The sequence below is a fragment of the Thermobia domestica genome, chromosome 3 (assembly GCF_964235325.1).
Source record: "Thermobia domestica chromosome 3, izTheDome1.hap1.1, whole genome shotgun sequence".
NCBI classification, from domain to species: Eukaryota; Metazoa; Arthropoda; class Insecta; order Zygentoma; family Lepismatidae; genus Thermobia; species Thermobia domestica.
Window position 1 is genome coordinate 194,162,961 of NC_137456.1, and position 21,042 is coordinate 194,184,002.

Sequence of the window (21,042 nt, forward strand, 5' to 3'; positions counted from 1 at the left end):
GTCCTATACTTAAATAGTTGCTCTTGTTGTCTAATTCGTAATGGAGCTTCTTCTTTAAAACAGAAGTATCACTCATTAGCTTAAATACCTTAGCCATTTATTATATAATAAATGAATGAGTTTGATTTACCTAGAGATATTCCAAGAGAGAAAGTAATCAAGTTAATAGAAGATGTCATTCGAAAGTTAGAATACAGTTTAAAGAAGAAAAAGAGAAAACTACGAATTGTTAAATATGCATACTACTCTTTGATCACGTTATCAGTTATTCTTTCTGCAACAACTGGGTTTATTAATATTTTTATACCTGTAACAATTTACTCAATATTAACAACGTCTCTTGCAACTGGAAGTGCTATAATAACAGGTTTGTCTTCTAAGTTAAACATAAGCAAAAGAAAAGACGAATATAAAACCATTGTCACTTGTATTAACTCATTTAAAGAACAGTTAGAGATGATAATAACATTGAATGGTGAAATGGATAGCGAATATATAAAAGATACGTTGTTTAAGATCAGAGAACAACTTAAAGATATAAGATAGGCTATGTAAATACAAGTCAAGTCTCTAATCCTTGGCCCTTCACATGTGAAGGACCTGAAAGTCTTGTAAACGTACAAGCACTGACTAAACACATAGACGAAGATGAAGAAGACAAAGTTGCATACAAACAAATCAAGGTCCCGTTTTCGGGGACCTTGTCAAGTGTACATCCTCATACAATCTTCATCAACGAATCTGGTCTGTACTCTCTAATCATAAAAGGTGATGATTTTCTCTATAATAAATGAGTAAGAAAACTATTAATTGGGATGTACAAGAGATGATAAAAGAAACAACAGTTAAGAAAAGAAATGGAGAGCTTATACCTGATGATGTTCGATGTCTTATCGTGGGTCCATCTGCGTGTGATAAGACGTTTTTGCTATTTAACTTCTTATTACAGCCAGGTTGGTTAAACAATAATTACTTCTACATATATTCTAAAAGCATGAATCAACCAAAGTATGAGCAGTTAAAAGATCGATTTGAAAAGGCAGAACTAAAGTTTAAGAAGCAAATAGCAACGTTCTTAAGCGGTAATGATTCTATTGTGCGTATTGATGAATGTGAAAAATACTCTGTTGTTGTGTTTGACGATTACATTTTGGAGAATCAAGATACTGTTAGAAATTACTTTACAAGAGGTAGGCATAGACATTTAGACTGTTTCTATCTTGCACAAACATATTCAAAAGTACATAAACAACTTATAAGAGATAACGTCAACTTCCTATGCATATTCAGGCAGGATGATACTAATCTTAAACATGTGTATAATGAGTTTGTTGGGGGAGATATGTCTTATGATAAATTTAAAGAGATATGTTCAAAATGTTGGCAAGAAGATTATGGTTTTTATAGTAATTGATATGACAAGGAAGGTAAACAATGGTAAGTATAGGAACAAGATAAAACACTTCTTGAACGTTTGATGTTTTTGATGTTTAACGTTTTAACGTTTGACGTTTATTGACGTTTATTGACGTTCTCTGACGTTCATTGACGTTTGTTCGTTTGCTATACAATAAATGGATGAGAAAGAAATTGATAAGAATATTAAGTTGAAGGAGTTCTTGATAAAGGGCTTCAAATCTTGGAAGAAAGAAAGAGCAGGTATATACGATAAATTTAAAACACAAGAACAGCCTGTAATTGATGCTATTCAAAACTTGGGAAGTGAGATCAAAGAAGTAGCAGAACAAAATAAAAATCTAATAACTGAACTTGTTCCAGTTGCATATAAGACGGCTTCAATAGATCCCAGTCTACTAGAAACACCTAAAAAGATAACTTATGATAGTTCTCCAAGTAGTAGTGATACGCCTATAACGGGAGAAATAAAACAAATTAAAGACAAAGTGGAAGGAGTACAACCTTTAACAACAGCACAGTCATTTGGTAAGATTGCAACGAAATATTATAGTAAAAGAAATGATACTGTGTTTGGAATAAGAACTGTAGAAGAAGATGGAAAAATAATAAACAAGATAGGAAATTTGGAAGTTAAAGTGAATGGCGATGATTTGATAATTAATGGTAAAACTTATAAAGGAACAGAAGGTCTATGGGAATTGTTAACGACGAATACTAGTAAAACCATTGAAGATTATGATGATGACGATTTTGAACAGTACAAGGAAATAATTATAGAATCAGATGCTGCCTTCCAAAAATATAATCGAGATAAAAAGGTAGCATCTAGTAGAAGTTCAAAGTACATTAATATTATCAAGCCTATTTGGGATAATTATATTAAACCAACTTTACCCCCAACTCCTAAAAAGAACACGACACCTAAAAGGACTGGTGAAGGAATTAAACAATATACAGAGATACCTAAAGAATATATATGGATGGATGATGTGAGAAAGTTAATTGATCGGTTAATAGTTATAGATGGAGAAGAAAGGGCTGGTAATCATAACTTTTACAATGAGAAAGTAGGTATAGTGAGTATGATTAATAATAAGCTCTCGCAATTTATTCCTAATGATCCAAAAGGTATAGGTTATTTGATTAAGATCTTAAATACGTTACCACCACGATTCTGGAATGATGAGAAGCTTGGGAAAGGATTAGTAAATGATTTGATTAATAAACTCCCATTTGAATTACATATTCCCGGTTTTAGATTTTGCGGGCCTGGGACTAAGCTTCAAGAAAGGTTAGAAAGAGGTGATGAAGGTATTAACCCATTAGATGAGGCCTGTAAAGAACACGATATATACTACAGAGACAATAAAGATACAGAGTCGAGACACATTGCAGATAAGGAACTAGAAACTAAAGCATGGAAAAGAGCGTTTAGTAGTGTTGCACCAATTGGTGAACGATTAGCTGCTTTTGGGGTTGGTACTGCTATGAATGCTAAGGTTAAGTTTTGATGGGGATTATAAGTTGACTATGTTTAACAAGATTTCCCCATGTGCAAAATCTCACATAGCGACAATTCACCGCCCCGCGTTAATCCACAACCTTGTTATTATGTATGATTCTTTTATGGGTATATCCCATAAAAGCGTTGTTTCAAGATTTTCTTTATAATAAATGGATAGTGTTGAGAGTTATGAGTTTCAGAGTTTTAAAGCTAACACAAGAACATTTAATAATTTGAATGAAGCTAACAAAGATATTGAGTTTTATTTCGACGTGGGCGATGGGTTCGTACATCCACACAAAGCAGATTGTCATATGACTTTTGAAGTTGTTGGTGCATCAGTTGGAGGAACATTTGGTGCAAATGATACTATAAAACTTGTAGATAACTTCTTCCCATTCTTCTTTTCTCAAGTTGAGGTTAGAAAGCATGGAGTTGTTATAGATAAGATCGAGCTACCTGGGTTAACATCTACAGCTGTCGGAACATTAAAGATTTCCAAGCCAGAAGTTGAATATTTAAAACAAGCAGGATTTGAAACAGATGATAAACTTGGTCTAAGAAAGGACTTTAGTGTTTTGTATCCATTAAGATTAATTCCAGGCTTTTTAAGTGATTACAAAGAGGTTATGTGGAAAGGTGGATTAAGAATAACATTTACAAAAGCTAACAACAATAACGATGTCTTGTACAAATGGACTGGATCAGGAGCAGCTCCTCATGATGGAAAAATAACAATAAAAAGTATGGAGATAAGAATGCCTATTGTTGAATACGAATCTAATTATGAAAACAAGTTAAAGTTGAACATTCTTAAAGAACCAAAAATCATGTTTTCATTCCATACTTATCAATGTGTTCAAAAGACTGTTGTAGGTTCTTTCTTGGAGTTTGATGTTACTACTCAATTTAATTCTAGACAATTTGATATGCCTGATTTCGTAGTTGTAATGTTCCAAACTGATAGAAGTGGTAAACAAACAGCAGATGCAAGTAAGTTTGATCATTGTAAGGTAAAGAATATCTATCTTAAGAATGGGAGGAATGAGGTATTTCCAAAAGAATCAAGAAACTTAGATATTGCTAACAAGGATTATTTTAAGATGTACGAAGATTATACTGCGTTTAAGAGAATAACATGTGGCAACACCGAAATGTACTATGACCCTAAAGAGTTTATAGATAACAGACCAATGTATGTGATTAATTGTAGTAAGAGGAAGAACGTATCGGTAAATGAGAGAACAAACATAAAGATTGTTTTAGACTTTGCAGAAGCTGTGGCTGCTGATACTATATGTTATGCGATTTTAATTGGACGAAAGAACTTTACATATGATCCTAAGAATGAGAAAGTAGTAGAAGAGTTTTAGATAGTAATTTTCACTGTCCTTAACCTCGACTTACTTTAAGGGTATCGGAAAGATACCCTTGCATCCTCAAACCGTTTTCATTAACGATTGTTTTATGGAAGTTTTTCCATCAAACGAAATTGGTAAAAATGATAAAACATTTTTTAGTGAAGATAAAAATTGAAGAGTGACCGTTGATTTTCTATATAATAAATACGATGGCAAAACACGTTGATTTTTTAAACAACCTTGGAAGTCTTGAACAAAAACAGGTTATTGGATTAAGAGAATTAGAATTAAATACAGAATATAAGATTGTGAAAATGGAAAAGATTAAAACTAAGTTTGGAAAGAGCATATTAGTCGAGTGTGAGAAGTTCAAGGTTTTTCTTCCACCTAGATTTACAAAACACTTAACAGATAAAATGATTGATGAGATCGTTAAAGATGGGATAAAAATCAAATACACTGGTTTAAAAGGTAATTATCCAACTGTTGAGTTCTGTATGTAAATCCAAAAAATGAACGAGAATGAACAAAAATATGTTGTCATAAGTAAAAAATGGAGTGTTTAGAAATGGATCCCCAAAAAAAGTTCATTCTTACTAATAACTTTAATGTAATTGTAAAAAATGTGCAAACCGAAGTTCAAGTGGTTTTTGATATTAACGGCTGTCTATTCAGCTTGAATTACGATCAGTGGACAGAGTTTAAGAATTCATTGTTTCCTATAGAGAACGAGGTTAACAGAAGATTCCATTATCAGTATCCGAACTTGTAATTTTAAGTATGTTCTAAGTGTTTTATGGTGATAAAGCCATAAAACTGAGATCTTTAAACATACACAATGCATAAGGAGAAGCAGTACTTTTGAATGTCATTCGAATTTTAAAGATACACGTATAAATAAGAGATTTATTTGAGTTTTTTGTAATTATATCCTTAGAGTTATGCAAGTTATAAGACATTCGATAGATAGGAAATTTATTTGTCTATTGATTGGCGTTTGAATTTTGAAAATCGGTTAATAAACAACGGAGATATGACAAATTCGGAATAGTATCCTTAGAGGTATGCAACCCACAATACATTCAGAAGATGGTAAATTTATTTCTCTATCGAATGTCGTTTGAATTTTGAAAATCGGTTAATAAACAACGGAGATATAACAAATTCGGAATAGTATCCTTAGAGGTATGCAACCCACAATACATTCGGAAGATGGCAAATTTATTTCTCTGTCGAATGTCGTTGGAATTTTGAAAATCGGTTAATTAGGGGCCGAGGTATTAAATAATAACGTTATTTGGGGGTGGGTCTGCAAGTGTTGCCAACTCATGTTTAACAATTATCATATTTATTAGTAATGGGGTGAATTCATCCCGATATGTTTTAAAGCGATATCTTGAAAAATTAAAATCCTGGAACGTTCCGAAAAAATATATTGAGTTGGAGACACTGACTTTTTTCTTTTTTTGAACTTTAATGTTTTAGCTATATTTACCAGCTAGATGGCTATGATCAAGAAGTTAATCACCTACTCAATAGATGGTGTCTCATATCATGTAGTTTATCACTTACTGTTGATGGGAAGGAAAGAGAGAGAGATATTTCATCATGTATTACGTTTTCTCCTCGAAGGAGACTGCGTCACGGATTGAATGATGTCATGTATGGCGTATTCTCTCCGAAGGAGACTACGTCACGGATTGAATGACGTCACAAGAGCGCCCTCTGTCCAGTGCTAGCAAGAAGTACTGTTGAAGGAAGAGGCTAATGTATATATGTATGTTGATATGAGAACAAGGAAAGAGAATCGGATTAGCCAGTCCTGCGCTGGTACTGAAATCGTTCAAATGAATCAGTGACAGATCACCTATTCCGGAGTTGTATGTATTCTTTGTATGTATTCCTTCTCATTGAGTTTTTAAAGCTAATTATTAACGGATTTTCATGATTCAAGTGTCAAATGAAAGCTTATAAACTGGAGATTAAGATGCAATAAATATATTTTGTGCAGGATTCCATTGTAATATTTTAAATGTCATAAAAGCATATTCAATCTCACTTTGGGGTATCCTTCTGTGTTAAAGTACAATGGTCAGTGGCGGCTTCATAAATTTTTTTGGCAGTTAGGGGGGTGGAGGGAAATTGCGCTCGTAGTGAGCATAACAACCTACTAACTTGAAAACGGAATTTTATACAGGCAAGCGAAGTATGGAAATCTCAGAAAATTGCTAACATGCATACGACAGAAACTATACCCGAAAGTTTTTCAATATTACCGCGTAAACCCAGAATCCGGTGCTCAGTTCTCATTAACTAAGATTTATCCACGAGTCGTTGCGAAAATATATTTTCCTAAGATGTGGAAAATATTGGCTAAAATGATTGGAAATTTTGAGAATAAGAAGGTACACAGAAAACCCAATTAATTTCTGGTGTTAGAGTATCTACAAATCCTTTCAGTCATATATATTTCGACGAGTTTGGACCATTAAAAACTGACCATAAATTCCGCCATGTAATAGTTGTAGTAGATGTTGCAACAAGATTCCTTATTCTTATACCTATTAAAAATATCACGGCTAATGAAATTGCTGAAGCTCTTTACCAGCATGGAATTTTAAAATATGGCATACCGGAAACAGTTAATCTATATCACCTTCGTGATCACTAAAGTAAGATTTTAGAAGAATTATCAGATCGCTTAGGGTTCAAATTGGTATTTCTATAAACATTGGTTCTGCCTATAAACTGTTCGAAACATTCACGAACAAAGTATTCAGCTTTCGAACTTCTTCATGGATACGAACCTAGACAAGCGCAGGACATCGAACTTGACACTCGAACCGAATTTCTTGAAAACAAAAACCGTATTGAGCATATGAAAATAATCAGAGATCCAGTGAAGGGACGATTATTAAAAGATTTTGAAAAACGTAAAGTTCAACATGGGAAAGATAAACACGACCATATAAAAGTTGGAAGTACAGTAAGAATACTCGACGTTCACTGATAGTTCAATCAGTCCGATGTTTTTGCACATAAGTACTACCAGAAGGCGAAAGTTTTGTCGTTCAAAAATCCCAACGTTGTGGAAGTTGAATTTTTGGATGGTCAAAAGAAAGGGAAAATCAATTGCATTGACGTTCGACGGATCAAAGTAATGCCCAGAACTAATTGAAAAGAAAGAAAGAAAGAAAAAACTATCACCTTGAAATTTTACAATTATTGCTATCTGCTGTTTGAGGCTGTTGACTTGGAGTTCGCTAACCAAATGTAGTCTGCTTATGGCAATGGATCCGAAATAATTGCTGACGACTGTACAAATGTACGTAAAATTTCAAGGAGATGAAAAAAGCACATAATTGGATTAATTATTAGAAATTCAAGTATTACTAAATAGAAAAGATAGTGTACTACAATAGATAAGATTAGCAAATTAACGTACGAATACGAGTCCCGTACATGATATAGACGTATATTTTGTTTCAGAGAATGGCACGATTGATCTACATTATCATGCTGATTTCGATCCCAGCGATACACGCCGAAGATGAGATACAAGTTCCTCATCTTATATTTGAAGAACTAGGAATTTTGATGTCGGAACGTGGGCTAGTGGTTATGACTAACGAATACTTCTATCAACCAATGGCAATAAATATTGAATACTTTCATTCCAGCCTTCATTCGAATGCATATGCAGTCCATGTGGACCATTACGCAACTTCAGGACTATATGAACAGGATAGACAACTAAGAATGGAAATAGAAGCTTCAATTCCTTGCCATTTAATAATAAACGCAGAGAATAATCACTGTGAAGCACGAACCAAGAGAAATATATTTTTTGCTATATTTTCGTTAGGTGGAATTTCATGGTCAGCTTATAATTCTTTTGAAATTCACAAAATTAACGGTGTACTTGATCACTTAACCAGTAATCAGAGACATTCAATTAACCTATCACCCGCAATGGTTTTAAAATTTAATCAACAAATCCAAATAACAAAGGGTATTGTTATGAAAGTTTCTTCAGCTCTATATACACTTAGAAACAAATTAACATTAGACATGTGTAAGATTAAAGCTGAACTGATATCAGTGTCATTGGAAATAGTACATAGTGTTCATAACGCACTATTTAGAAACGAAATCAATAACCATATTTTATCAATAGGAGGCGCCAAGAAATTAATTCAAGAAAATCTTCAGTTAAAAGAATCAGCATTTAAACACGATCTTGGGTTACTATTTACAACTACGGAAGCGCATATAATTCAATATAATGCTAAGTTTGATTTATTGGCTGTAATTTTCAAAATTCCAATTTTATCTGTTGAAAATTTGCACAAATTATGTTTTATTTCAAATTTGGGATTTATTTCAAATAATAAAATTCTTAAATATATTTGGTCTAGGAATTAATTCGTGCGGTTGGTACGCACACATTGAAGCTGTAGTACAAACACAAAATACATAAATACCTTAAGAAAAATATTGTCCATCGCTAGCCACCATTTTCGCCCATCTGTCAGGCAATGTACGGATTCCGTGGCGAAAGAAGTCCTCATCCTTGGAAGCGATCCAGTCAGAGACCCATGTTTCGATATCTTCTGAAGAAGTAAACCGCTGTCCAATCAAATCGTTGTTCATGCAATCGAACAAGTAGTAGTCCGAAGGAGCAACGTCTGGTGAATACGGCGGGTGGGGTAAAACTTCCCATCCGACTTTTCTAAATAGGTTTTGACCGGTTTTGCGACATGTGGGCGAGCGTTATCATGTTGAACAATAAGTTTATCATGTCTGTTCTCCCATTCTGGTCGTGTTCTGGCCAGAGCTTGCTTCAAACGCATTAATTGTCGTCGATAACGTTCTCCATTCATAGTTTCACCCGGTTGCAGCAGCTCATAATACACCACACCTTTAATATCCCACCATATGCACAGCATAACCTTTGCACAGTGAATATCTCGTTTTGGTTGTGATGGACCTGGTTCACCTGGTTTCACCCAGGCCTTTTTTCGTTTAGGGTTCTCGTAATGGATCCACTTCTCATCACCCGTAATAATTCGATGCAGAAACCCCTTTCTGCTCTGTCGTTGAAGCAGCAATTCGCAAATGGTTTTTCGTCTTTCAACGTCTCTGTCTTTCAATTCATGTGGAACCCAATGTGACATCTTTTGAATCATTCCCATGGCTTTCAAGCGTTTGGAGACTGTTGTTTGATCAACGCCTAATGCTGCTGCAAGTTGTTCCTGCATTTGACACGAATCCTGCTCGAGCAATGCTGTCAATTCTTCGTCTTGAAATTTTTTTGGCTGTCCAGCTCGCTCTTGGTCTGCCAAGCCGAAATCACCACTTCTAAACCGTGCAAACCACTTCTGACACGTTCGCTCAGCTAGAGCATGGTCACCATACACTTCCACCAAAATACGATGACTTTCAGTCGCACTTTTCTGCATGTTAAAGTAATGCAGCAGGACACCCCGCAAAAACACTTTATCAGGCACAAATTGCGCCATGTTAACTTAACTACAAACTGGTGTTGTTGACGCTTTAATCCACTGCCCTATACTACGAACGATACGCGATGACAGGGGTTTGCAACACATGTGTGGATACACGGAACTGTGGGACGCTCCGTTCGTTGCGCCATCTCTTGTCCACCCGCACGAATTAATTCCTAGACCAAATACTATTCCACAACAAGTGTTTAGGTTTAATGACAAAATTTAAGAACTAGTGGATTCCAAATGTCAATGGAAGCCAATGCTATTTGTGTGAAATAATACCAAGCAAAACGACTATAAACTATCCCGATGTTTATCAGACATAATATCTAACAAAACCACTAATAGTTGCGAAATGTTGATATCTTTAACGAAAAATGCATTTATTTAGGAATACAGTGAGTCAAGTTTATTGTATAGTTCACTTCAAACAGGTACCATTTTGTCAAAGGGTGAGAAAAATAAACTGTGCAATATTAACATCAATCCCGCTATGAATCGTTCACATTGCATTGCTTATCAAGACTTTACGACTACCATTACAGATTCAGTTTTACTACAATTTCGACATACGCTTAATACTAATTATAAGTTACTCCTGTTAACTTTACGATATTACAAGAATCAATGCCAGGTAACTTTACTCAGGAATTGGATAAATGTGTAGCGCAACTAGATGTTCTGAAGCTTAAGGATAGCAATATATATCATGTGATTCCTTCCCATAAACCATCAGTCATTGTGTTAGTCATATTCGTGTCTATACCAGGAATATTAACGTTTTTAGTAATATTCGCGTGGTATCAAATACGTAAACTTTCTAAGCAAATCGCTCAGATACAAACTGCTCAAGCGTCTGTCGTACAAGATAGTTGAAAAAAAGAAGAAAAAGTACGACTTTCGCACATAATTATTACGCCTATTATAATGGTTATATACGTACGCCATATACTAACAACCTTGTAACCATACACTTTAATTTTTAAAATTATTTATTATCCGAATAGGGTTAGACAGGCCTTCCACAATTATATACCTATTGGTGAAGGGGTATTTACATAGGACAGACTTTGAACAGCCGAGTATAGTGCGGCTGTATAATATAACAGTATTAAAGCAGGTCGACTTAAAATCCGGCCTATTTTTTTTTCCAAAATATGCCTTAGGTAAATGCAAAACTAACATCGGGTTACTTTCCTATTTTTCATATTCCATTAGCTAGGAACAGAATTGACATAATTGGAATAAGCTTACAATTAAATCGAAAAACTGGTTACTTACAGTTCGACACACATCATAGTTTAAACAGTTCAATATTGACCAGTGTTACGGATCTTACAGCCTAAATAATGTCACTTGACGAACCATGTTACTTACCTACAAAAGATTAAAAGAAAACAAAAACATCATATTAGTACTTTTGTGGCTTAATAAATGGCCTGTGTAGTATAGAAACAGAAACTTTTAGTTATTTTATTATTTTTTTTTAAAAAAAAGGCTTAAAATACGTATATACGCTTTATACATTAAATTATTTCAAAGATTTTATATTTATACATGTGTAGCAGACTTTAAATACTTTATTTAAAGAACTATGAATTATAAAAATCAAAATGTAAGCAACAATGTACTATTTACTTGATAGACAAGAAACAAATAGAGATAGGTAGAAGACGAGTAATCAGGAGAGGCACAGTGTCCTCTGCATTGTGAGATTAAAAGCGAAAAAATTGTAAACATTTTTTTTCCTTCAAACCTCAGTCTGGCCGTGGAACCAGCCTTAATAAAATATATACTTAGAATTCAATAGACAACCTAATATAGGTGCGACCTATATTACAGATGTCATATCAAATCCCAACTACATATTCATTAAAGGGGTCATTCCATTGCAAACTCACCTGTTGAAAGCGGGTTAATGTAATGGAGTTATGATTCATATACCACATTGAAACTTTACGCACGGTAGTCAGAGATTACCATAAGTGTTTAATTTTTTTTATATATACATCTTGATCATTCATGAGCAGAGCTCATAATATTCGGGATATATTCGAATTTTATATGATGTTATGATAAACTAGTTGCTAACTAATATGTTTTTACAGCTTGTAAATTTATTCACATACTTACGAACAAAGTGAAGATAGTAAGACGCGATTTATTTATTTTTCAGATGATTATGAATAACTTCGAAACAGCAGTGATCAGTTTCGAAGCTACGTTGTTTCCTATTCTTCTTATTACGTCATTTTACGTTATCTATAAGGCATGCAGGAAATGTACGAAAAATAGGTCCAATAATAATCGAGACCCAGGCGAAATACCTGTATATGAACTGCCTGCAGTAGTAATACCAACTAATAGCATTAAACTCACAAAAGTACTCAAACTGTTTTAAAAATAACCTCAAATACACAACTGACAAGTCACTCGGCAACATCTACGAACATTATTGGCATACCCCAAGATAGTTCAAGGAAGAAACGCGAGTGCGTACCAAAACTCACTATGCGAGAAAAACATCCATTTGAAGCTCGCACCAATAGAACTGAACATTTCTTGACACTAATACATGTAAACAAATATGTCTTGATTTGCGTATACTTTAAATGAAAATAGGTCGTAAACAACCTTCAGAAATGCTTTAATGGAAAAGAAAGTGAATATTACTACCTATCATGAGATTAATAACGTTAATTGAACTAGTTATGTTTATTGTAAGTATGCTATAACCGATATTTGAATTTGTAGTACAAGGGTAAATTACATAACGCACGGTGTATTTTAAACTTCCAAATTTGTACGATATTATATATATATATATATATATATATATATATATATATATATATATATATATATATATATATATATAAGATAGATTTAGAAATGAAATGATATGAAATCTTTGAGTTTTACGTCCCACGTTTATGCCGGTTAGGCTAAAGGAGACGGTGATGATGAGTAATGAATGAAATGGTGGAATGGAGAAAGTGGGAGGAAACGGGAAAACCCCGAGGAAACCCACACACATGGTGTTTGTCCACCACAAAGTTCACTTGGCGGGGGCTGGCATCGAACCCGGGACCCCAAGCGCCAGAGGTGAATGCTCTACCACTGAGCCACCGCGGCCACAAAATAGATTTAGAGTTTATATTTAATAAATATTATAGTTTTGAGTTTATTGATTATTATTTCTCTAACGGTGTTTCAAATCATTAAAGTTGAAGCTTATAATCATGGTTTTGCCTACGACATTTCAAGATTGGCTACGGATATTGTAATCGTGAGTAAACGTTGTACCATTAAAAATATGTGTTGGTTCGGATATGTTTGAAAGTATCAAGTAACCTTTTCATTATAACAATTTATTGTTACACCTTTGCAGCTTTTAATACAAAACTCGAAACATTTCAGTATAGTCTACCTTCAAACTTCTATTAGAAAAGAAAAAGATTGACTGTTAGGCTCATTTCACCTTCGTATTCCACACTAACACACACATCACTGATATGAAAAATACTGAACAGAATATTGAAATAATGGAATTTTAGAATAAACTGATTTGTTTTTCTTCCACGTCCCAACGATACTATATATACCACTTCACTTAGCACTGGACATATTGAATTTTCGATGTGAAAATTATTAGATTGTCATTTTAAACACACACAACTGAAAAAATATAAAAGCACCTACCAGAGCATTATACTACATTTTTCGGAATGAACTCATTTATTTTGTTCTTTTCTTCCAAGTCCAACAACACCACTAAATATATCACTTCACTTAGCACTTGACTATCATTGGAATTTTTAATGTAGAAATTTTTCATGCTCATAATAAACAGACAAAACTGAAAAAAAAAAAAAAAAAAAAAAAACTCAACACAATATTGAACTACTTGTTTCTTCGTTGTTCTTGGAAAGAAACAATTTGTTTTTCTTCCTAGTTCGAATACTTCACTTCACTTGGTTTCAATAACACTGAGTATATCATTTCATTTAAAACTTAGCCATTATTTTAATTCTAAAAAAATGTTACATGTCATTTCCATTATAGTTTAGTACAATTTGAACACAATACTCTTAACCACACTAATATTCATCACTTCAGTGGTGTTCTAATTTGAGGGTGTAGTATATTTGAAGTAGTTTCTTCGAACGTTCGAAGCTAAGCCGGTTCCTTGAGACGTTATGCACAAAGAACCAATTTGAGAAAAGTCTTTCAATTTGCGCTGAAGATGCTGGGATGTTCAGTAACTTCATAGCAAATTCCGACAACTTCTTATGTTACCGAGTAGCAAAATACCAGAATGTGAGTGGTGTTGTAATTCCCTTCTTCATAAGTTCTTCAAATTTTCCACATTTTCCCGACATTGCTGGTAGCTAGTTATTCTTCAAGGGCCGAGGTTTTCTAACAGAAACTCCTCTACTTGTTCGTGAGGCTTTACTCAGACATTGCAGAAACTCGTCACAAATAAAGACCACGAAAGCTTACCATTGTTATTGTATTGCACAATAGTCTCCCCCAGGGCTTCTGTGGCATAAAACTTTTCTCGACTAGAGAGGATTTAAAACATGAAACATGATGAAGTGGGTTTTGAAAAGTCACGCGTGCAAACCGTATTATACAATGCTACTTTACAAAGCGAATACAAAATTCCCAGTACGGATTAAGTTTTGCAAAACCCAGCTAGATTCCATATAATTTTAGAAAGAATTTTTTTAAAGCTCAGCGCGTAGAACGTTTTTTTTTAAATTTGTAGACCTGTTTCTAATTTTTTACGTACTTTACGTAAATTACGCGTCACATACAAAACCTTTTTTACACGTAATTACCCAACCCTGGTCCCATCAGCTTCCATAAATATATTAAAGAATTTTCTTTTCGTTTTACCATTAAATGATCCGGTGGTATCAGTCCCTGACAGAGAATGCAATCCAATCAAATTTTCTAGCCATCGGGGCTTAAAAATTGAGTTCTAAGGGCAAATCATGTAACAATTTGGCATCTGACATTTTTTGAATATATATCCATTAGTAATCACAAAAATGCCGAATGCCAAAAAAAAAAAAAAAAAAAAAAAAGTCACGGGAGGGTAGACAAAGGGAAGAAAGCCAAAATTTTAGCCGTTTCTATTATTCACTGTATCTCCGTAAACATTGGAGCTAGAACATCCAAACTTTTTTTCATTTTGTTTGTCTAATTGTCATCTATAATTTAATTCTTGTACATTTTTGAGGTAAATATAATGGTTTTCTTGTTATTTTCGTTTTTACTCGGTATTGGTTGCGCGTGACGTCAGTTTTATAGCCACAGTTTCTTTACAAGATAGAATTCGGAAAAATGTTTCCTCTAAAAGTTTTTCGTCATTTTATGCTCTTCCAAAAAATGTAAACTTCTATTATGACCGGCCGGGTTCGATTTCCCATGTTCGGGCTGTTAATTTTTGTATCCAAAACGGATTTAGTGATCAGTAAGAACAAATACTTAACTCTACAGGTGGCAGTGGTTAGAACAAAAGTTAAATGCAACTCTTAATCGAATCGTAAACCAAGATGAACTCATGCGGAGGTATCTTTCCTACTTACCCACCATCCCTGACGCGTCAATCATTGAGGCGTACAGAGTATGTATGAATACCAACACAAAATGCTAAGAATTCCTGTAATGATTTATGTAAGAAACGTGGAAAAGATAACTGAAAACAAAATAAATGCGTGGGATGAATTTTACTTGATCAGTAGGTAATTTACATTTCACATTTACAGATGGTGATCAGAAAAATGGAAACACCTGTATTTGGCAACACGTCAGATGTATGGGTTGGCAGTGGTGTCGCGGCTCCCGCAGCGCCGGACCGCTGGTGGTGGTGTGTTAGGTCGGTCTCCATACTACGTCAGGCGCAGTGGAACAGCAGTGTCGAGTGGCTGCAGCAGACGGAGGTAGTGTAAAATGGGAGACCTCTCAGATTTTCAAAGAGGGCAAATTGTTGGTGTGCGGTTATGTGGAGTGAGTGTGACGGCAGTGGCTACTGTGTTAGGTGTGTCGCGTGGGACAGTGTCGAAGGTGATGACGGTCTACACAACACACGGGAAAACCACATCGGGGAAGCGGAACAGCGGGCGGAAGAAAATCATGAGTGGCAGGTCACGCCGGGTATTAAAGCGCATTGTCACGCAGAACCGTCGTGCCACTGCGGAGCAAGTAAGGGAGGAACTCAATCAGCACCTCCCCCACCCTGTTTCGACAATCACAGTCCGCCGCGAATTACATGACATGAACTTACGGGGTCGTGTTGCACGGGCCAAACCGCTCATCAGGGACCATAACGCTTTCGCACGCCGCAAATGGTGCCGCGACCATGCAACTTGGACTGTTGAGGACTGGAAACGTGTGATATGGTCGGATGTGTCATCCTTCACCCTATTCCCAACCACGGGCCGTGTTTATGTGCGGAGAACGCCCAAAGAAGCTTATGATCTGCAGTGTCTCCGCCCAACTGTGAAACATGGCGGCGGCTCGGTGATGCTGTGAGCCGCCATATCATGATTTTCATTGGGTCCTCTGGTCACACTTAGCGGACGAATCACTGTCAACGATTATGTCGCAATTTTAGGAGACCACTTGCATCCTATGGTCCGGATGTTGTTCCCGGACAATGACGCCATCTTTCAGGATGATAATGCACCCATTCACACAGCTGGCGTTGTTGCAGCGTGGTTTGAGGAACATCGGGATGAAGTTCAACACCTCCCCTCGCCCACCCAATCCCCAGATATCAACATAATTGAACATCTGTGGTCCGTCTTGGAAACACGACTCCGGCGAAGATTTCCACCTCCATCCTCTCTCACAGAACTGGCCGATGCCCTGCACGAAGAATGGTGTAAAATTCCACTTGCTACCATTCACGATCTCTATGCCTCCATCCCACGTCTCATCAAAGCTGTTCTGAAGGCGAAAGGTGACCCGACATCATATTAATCTGGTAAGTTGCAATTTCGTTCAGGTGTTTCCATTTTTCTGACCACCATCTGTACTTACGTGTGTATCTTTTACTAGTATACTTCTATTGATACATAGATTTCAATGTATTTTCAGAACCTTCTAGCCCATTTAATATAGAATAAAAAAAGACGAAGATTTAATTTAAAATGGAATCGTATTTTCGTTGCCGGTCTATATTAAGATTGGTGGTGCACGACCACTTAGCACACCTTGGTTCACTGAACACTTCACCACTTTTGTCATTGATCACAGGTTTTTTTTTGTGTGGGGGGGGGGGGATTTAAAGTAATTCCATGGAAAAGAAATCCTTTTAGCTTTGTCTTCTTATTCCGCTCCATGATTTAAGGCTCCATCTAGGTTACTTCAACTTGGACCTTCTAACTGTACTATTTGCAGTGAAGTTACTTGATATACGACAAGTTAATAGTACGACGAATAAATTTGTCTTTTCCCTTATCTTTTATTATATTGCCATTAGTGTTGGCGTGATTAACTGCGAAGATTAAATTTACTGGTTGACCAGGAATGTACACAATAGTTTTTCACGATGAGTGTTCACATGGTCTGTAAGTTGTATCATTTTCTTATATATTCATTAACTCTCACTGTAATATTTACGTCGTGAAACTGAGTTAACTCTAGAAACTGTTTATACAGTTGATTTCACAACACCTTGTAGGATGACAGATTTTATCACAGATTTCCTTTATAGTCGATCTATATGTCTGTTCGTTTATTTGGTGATGGCGTCGCAATGTCAACCTTTCGCGCCTTCGACACGAAGTGTTCGTCTTCCTACGCCTATTAATGGCAATGAGTAATATTAAAATATTATTAGAAAACATTCATTTGTAGATAATATTGTACTATTAAGTTTTATACCTATTTACCATTTAAATAAAGTAATCAAAGTACCAAAAACAATAGAAATAAACGTCGATGGCGACAAGTTTTACGAAACTACTTTTTAAGAGATCATAGCCACTTCACAACCCTTTGTTTTCTGAGAACGTAAGGCAAGTCATCACGTTAAAGTGTTGCCAACACGTCAAAAAAGACAGCACCATTATATAAGGTTTGCGTCAACGTATTGTGCATAGAGCCTTATTCCACTTCAGATAGGGCTGACTGGGGAATTTAAACAAATGGAATGTGAGTGAGGGAGGACACACGCTCACACTATTAGGGTAGGACTAATAGTGCCTGAGTTATAAGCGACTTTATTTTGTAGTGTGCAAAAGTGATAACGGCGTGGCCCAAGAGTTACCTTCCCACAAACGGTAGATAGCAGCTGATGATGATTAATATATATATAAAATCTTGTCTGCCTGCAAGTATATAATCCTGATGATTAAGTGTCTCTATAATCTTATTAAAAATAGAGCTCCTTCGTGGCTAAGCGGTTAGCGTACGCGCCTATGGCATGGGAGACCCGGGTTCGATTCCCGGCGGGAGCTCATGTTCGGATTCCACGTTAACCAGTAGGTCCACGTCTCATATAGTCTCGCTGCTGAACGGGACGTTAAACTTAAAAACAAACAAACCAAAAATCTTATTAGAAATATCAATTTTTAATGTCAATTCAGGGGCTTTTGGGAAAGTAACCCTTGTCGAAACAAAATTTTTCTGAAGAATGAAAAAGAGCTTTCTCTAGTACACAGTATGAGAAACTCTGCAAATCTGTTTCCTTATAACTGTCTCTGATACGTTCTAAAACATACACAAACATGCAGCTTTCTATTCATTTCTCTGGGAAAAAAAAAACGATCTTGTTTCGACGAAGGTTGCTTTTGCTACAAGTCCTTCGATTTATGTACTACTATGGTACTGAACAAAATAGAGTAGGAACCAGATTTGAAAATCGTCTTCAAGGGAGAATCATGAGCAATTTGCCATCCATTTATATAAGAAACGAAATAGAATGAAACCATGTACTTAAAACATCTCCACACAAGAGAACAAATTATTTGATTTCATAAATTAGTTCTGAATAATGTTATACCACTTTTATATAAAGCTAACCAAGAAAGTTCTGTTCCTTTTATCACTCACCATGTTCGAACATCGATATGTCACCTAAGACGTACCTGGAAGATCAAAGTAGTTCCCATCAACATCAACGACTTTCTGCCGACGTTCTGGAAGGCCATGGATTCAATCGCGGTAGAAACTTGTTCGGCTGTGAAGCAAAGAAGATATCAAGTGCATTTTACACCACTACTAGGGATTTGAACTGGCGTTCTATAAGGTGATTATCCAAGGAATGGAACAGGTCATAATCGGAGTGCAATGTCCGGAGAGTATGGCAGATGCAATAGTGTTTGCCATCCGAATCGTAGAATGGTGTTCCGGGTCATCCTAGCCACATGGGGCTAAGCGTTGTCCTGTAACGGGAGGACCCTTTTGCGATTCAGAAGTGCTGGCTCCAGGGCTTTGAGTTTTTCTTGAACACTGCTCAAGTGCTGACAGTACACAGTTGCATTGATGCTCTAACCTGCTGGTAGCAGTTTCCAATGCACGATACCGCGAGCTGCCCACGAAACACATAGGAGGACCTTCTTCTGGTGCATTGCTGGTTTTGGCTGTTTTGAAACCGGTTCGTGGGATGCTAACGAATGATGACAGCACCGTGGATCTTCGAACAGGTCCCACTTCTTATCACATGCCAACAACCTGTTCAGAAATGACTCCTTCCTCAGACGAGACAGCAAAGAAACGTAGATGTCTGCTTGCGTTGCCTTCTGGAAGAGTCAAATCATGTGGGACCTATTGACTTAGCTTTTAGTGCTTCCCAAGTTGATGGAGGTGCTGCTGAATGGTTTTTCCACTCACACTGAATTGTAGTACCAGTTCCTCACATGTCTGGCCACTGTTCGCCCCAATTGCTGTCTGAAGATCTTCATTTTGTAAATGTGTTGGTCTTCCGGCACGTGGTGCGTCTTTGAGTGTTTCGTTACTGTCCTTAAATTTGATAAACCACCACTGCACTGTCCGCGTAGCTACGACACCCTCACCAAAGGCTTGGCATATCTTCTGCCCCGCTGCAGCGGCGTTTGATCCCAGTTTAAACTCGTACAGCATACACGCCATTATGACGCTCTGCGGAAATCCCATGTTCACTCTATCCTTACGGAAGTTTACGGCATAACTGAACTGCCACAACCAGGTAGTATATTGGATATACCCACACGAACAACTTACCTTTGTCTTATCTCCATCCGCATTCAACTCACGATGTGAGGGCCAATTGAGCACATACCTCCACAGAAAAGACAAAACTTTCGTGCTTGCCTTCATATCTCGAAAAAATAAATAAATTCGTGATGTCTTTAATGCATCATTCAATCTTCATTATTTTGTTCATTAACTGATATTTAATTTTTATATTCGCTCGGACAAATACCCATTGGAGTGCGCAAGAAACCACAATTCTTATATTTGCATTTCATACTTACTTAAGTTTCTGACAGTTACACATGGTAATCTGTAACCAACCCTTGGGAATATATTCAAGTGTTTTCAAAAGTGGCTTCATAATTTGGTCTTCCAAGTATCATCCGGAGTCTTCTGGCCTTGGTAGATTATCAGCATTTCCCAAATTGCTGTTTGGTAGTGGGTTCTTTTTATATGTTGTGTCAGAGCATCACTGGTTGCAGCCTAATTTCTCCAGGCTGCATTTTCCTAAAAGTAGGAACCAAGCTTCATCTCAGGTCTTCGCATTAATCTTGAGGAGCTTTGTGAAAAACAGTTCTGCATATTCTATAGCGCTTGCTGATAAAGGAACTTATCCTAAAGAAAATAAAAGGTCACAGTTTTCTAACATGATTAAGTAGACAGTTATTGATCTTTGATGTTCAAACTGCATTTGAAAGTGCAGTGTGATAAGTTATTACCTCTCTTCTAGTTCTCAAATAACTGGTGGCAAAGGTGGTGAACTGGAATAAATCTTCTTGTCTTTGAAATCCCGCCATCATGTAGAATTCTTTACAAGAAATTCTGTCATACTGATGTATCAACAGCAGGAATACATCAGTGCCCCCTACTAATCACAACAGTTCTTTCGGAATTGTGATTCATAGCGTCAAGTATCATTCGAGGATCTGCTTCTTCATGTTCCCCTTCAAGATTTTGAACATCGATCTCGAAATTTGACTTAACAGTCTTCTGATCTTAAAAAATTACCTTAAATAACAACAAAGGTTCTGAAGGTTATAATTCCAGCAATGCATTA

The 21,042-nt window shown here is 36.1% G+C and overlaps 1 protein-coding gene across 1 annotated transcript in view; it reads left to right on the top strand.

The window, feature by feature from the left end:
- LOC145680912 (phosducin-like protein 3) overlaps window positions 1–21,042 on the top strand; it is a 220,213-nt gene that overhangs the window by 156,232 nt on the left and 42,939 nt on the right. The window lies entirely within an intron of this gene.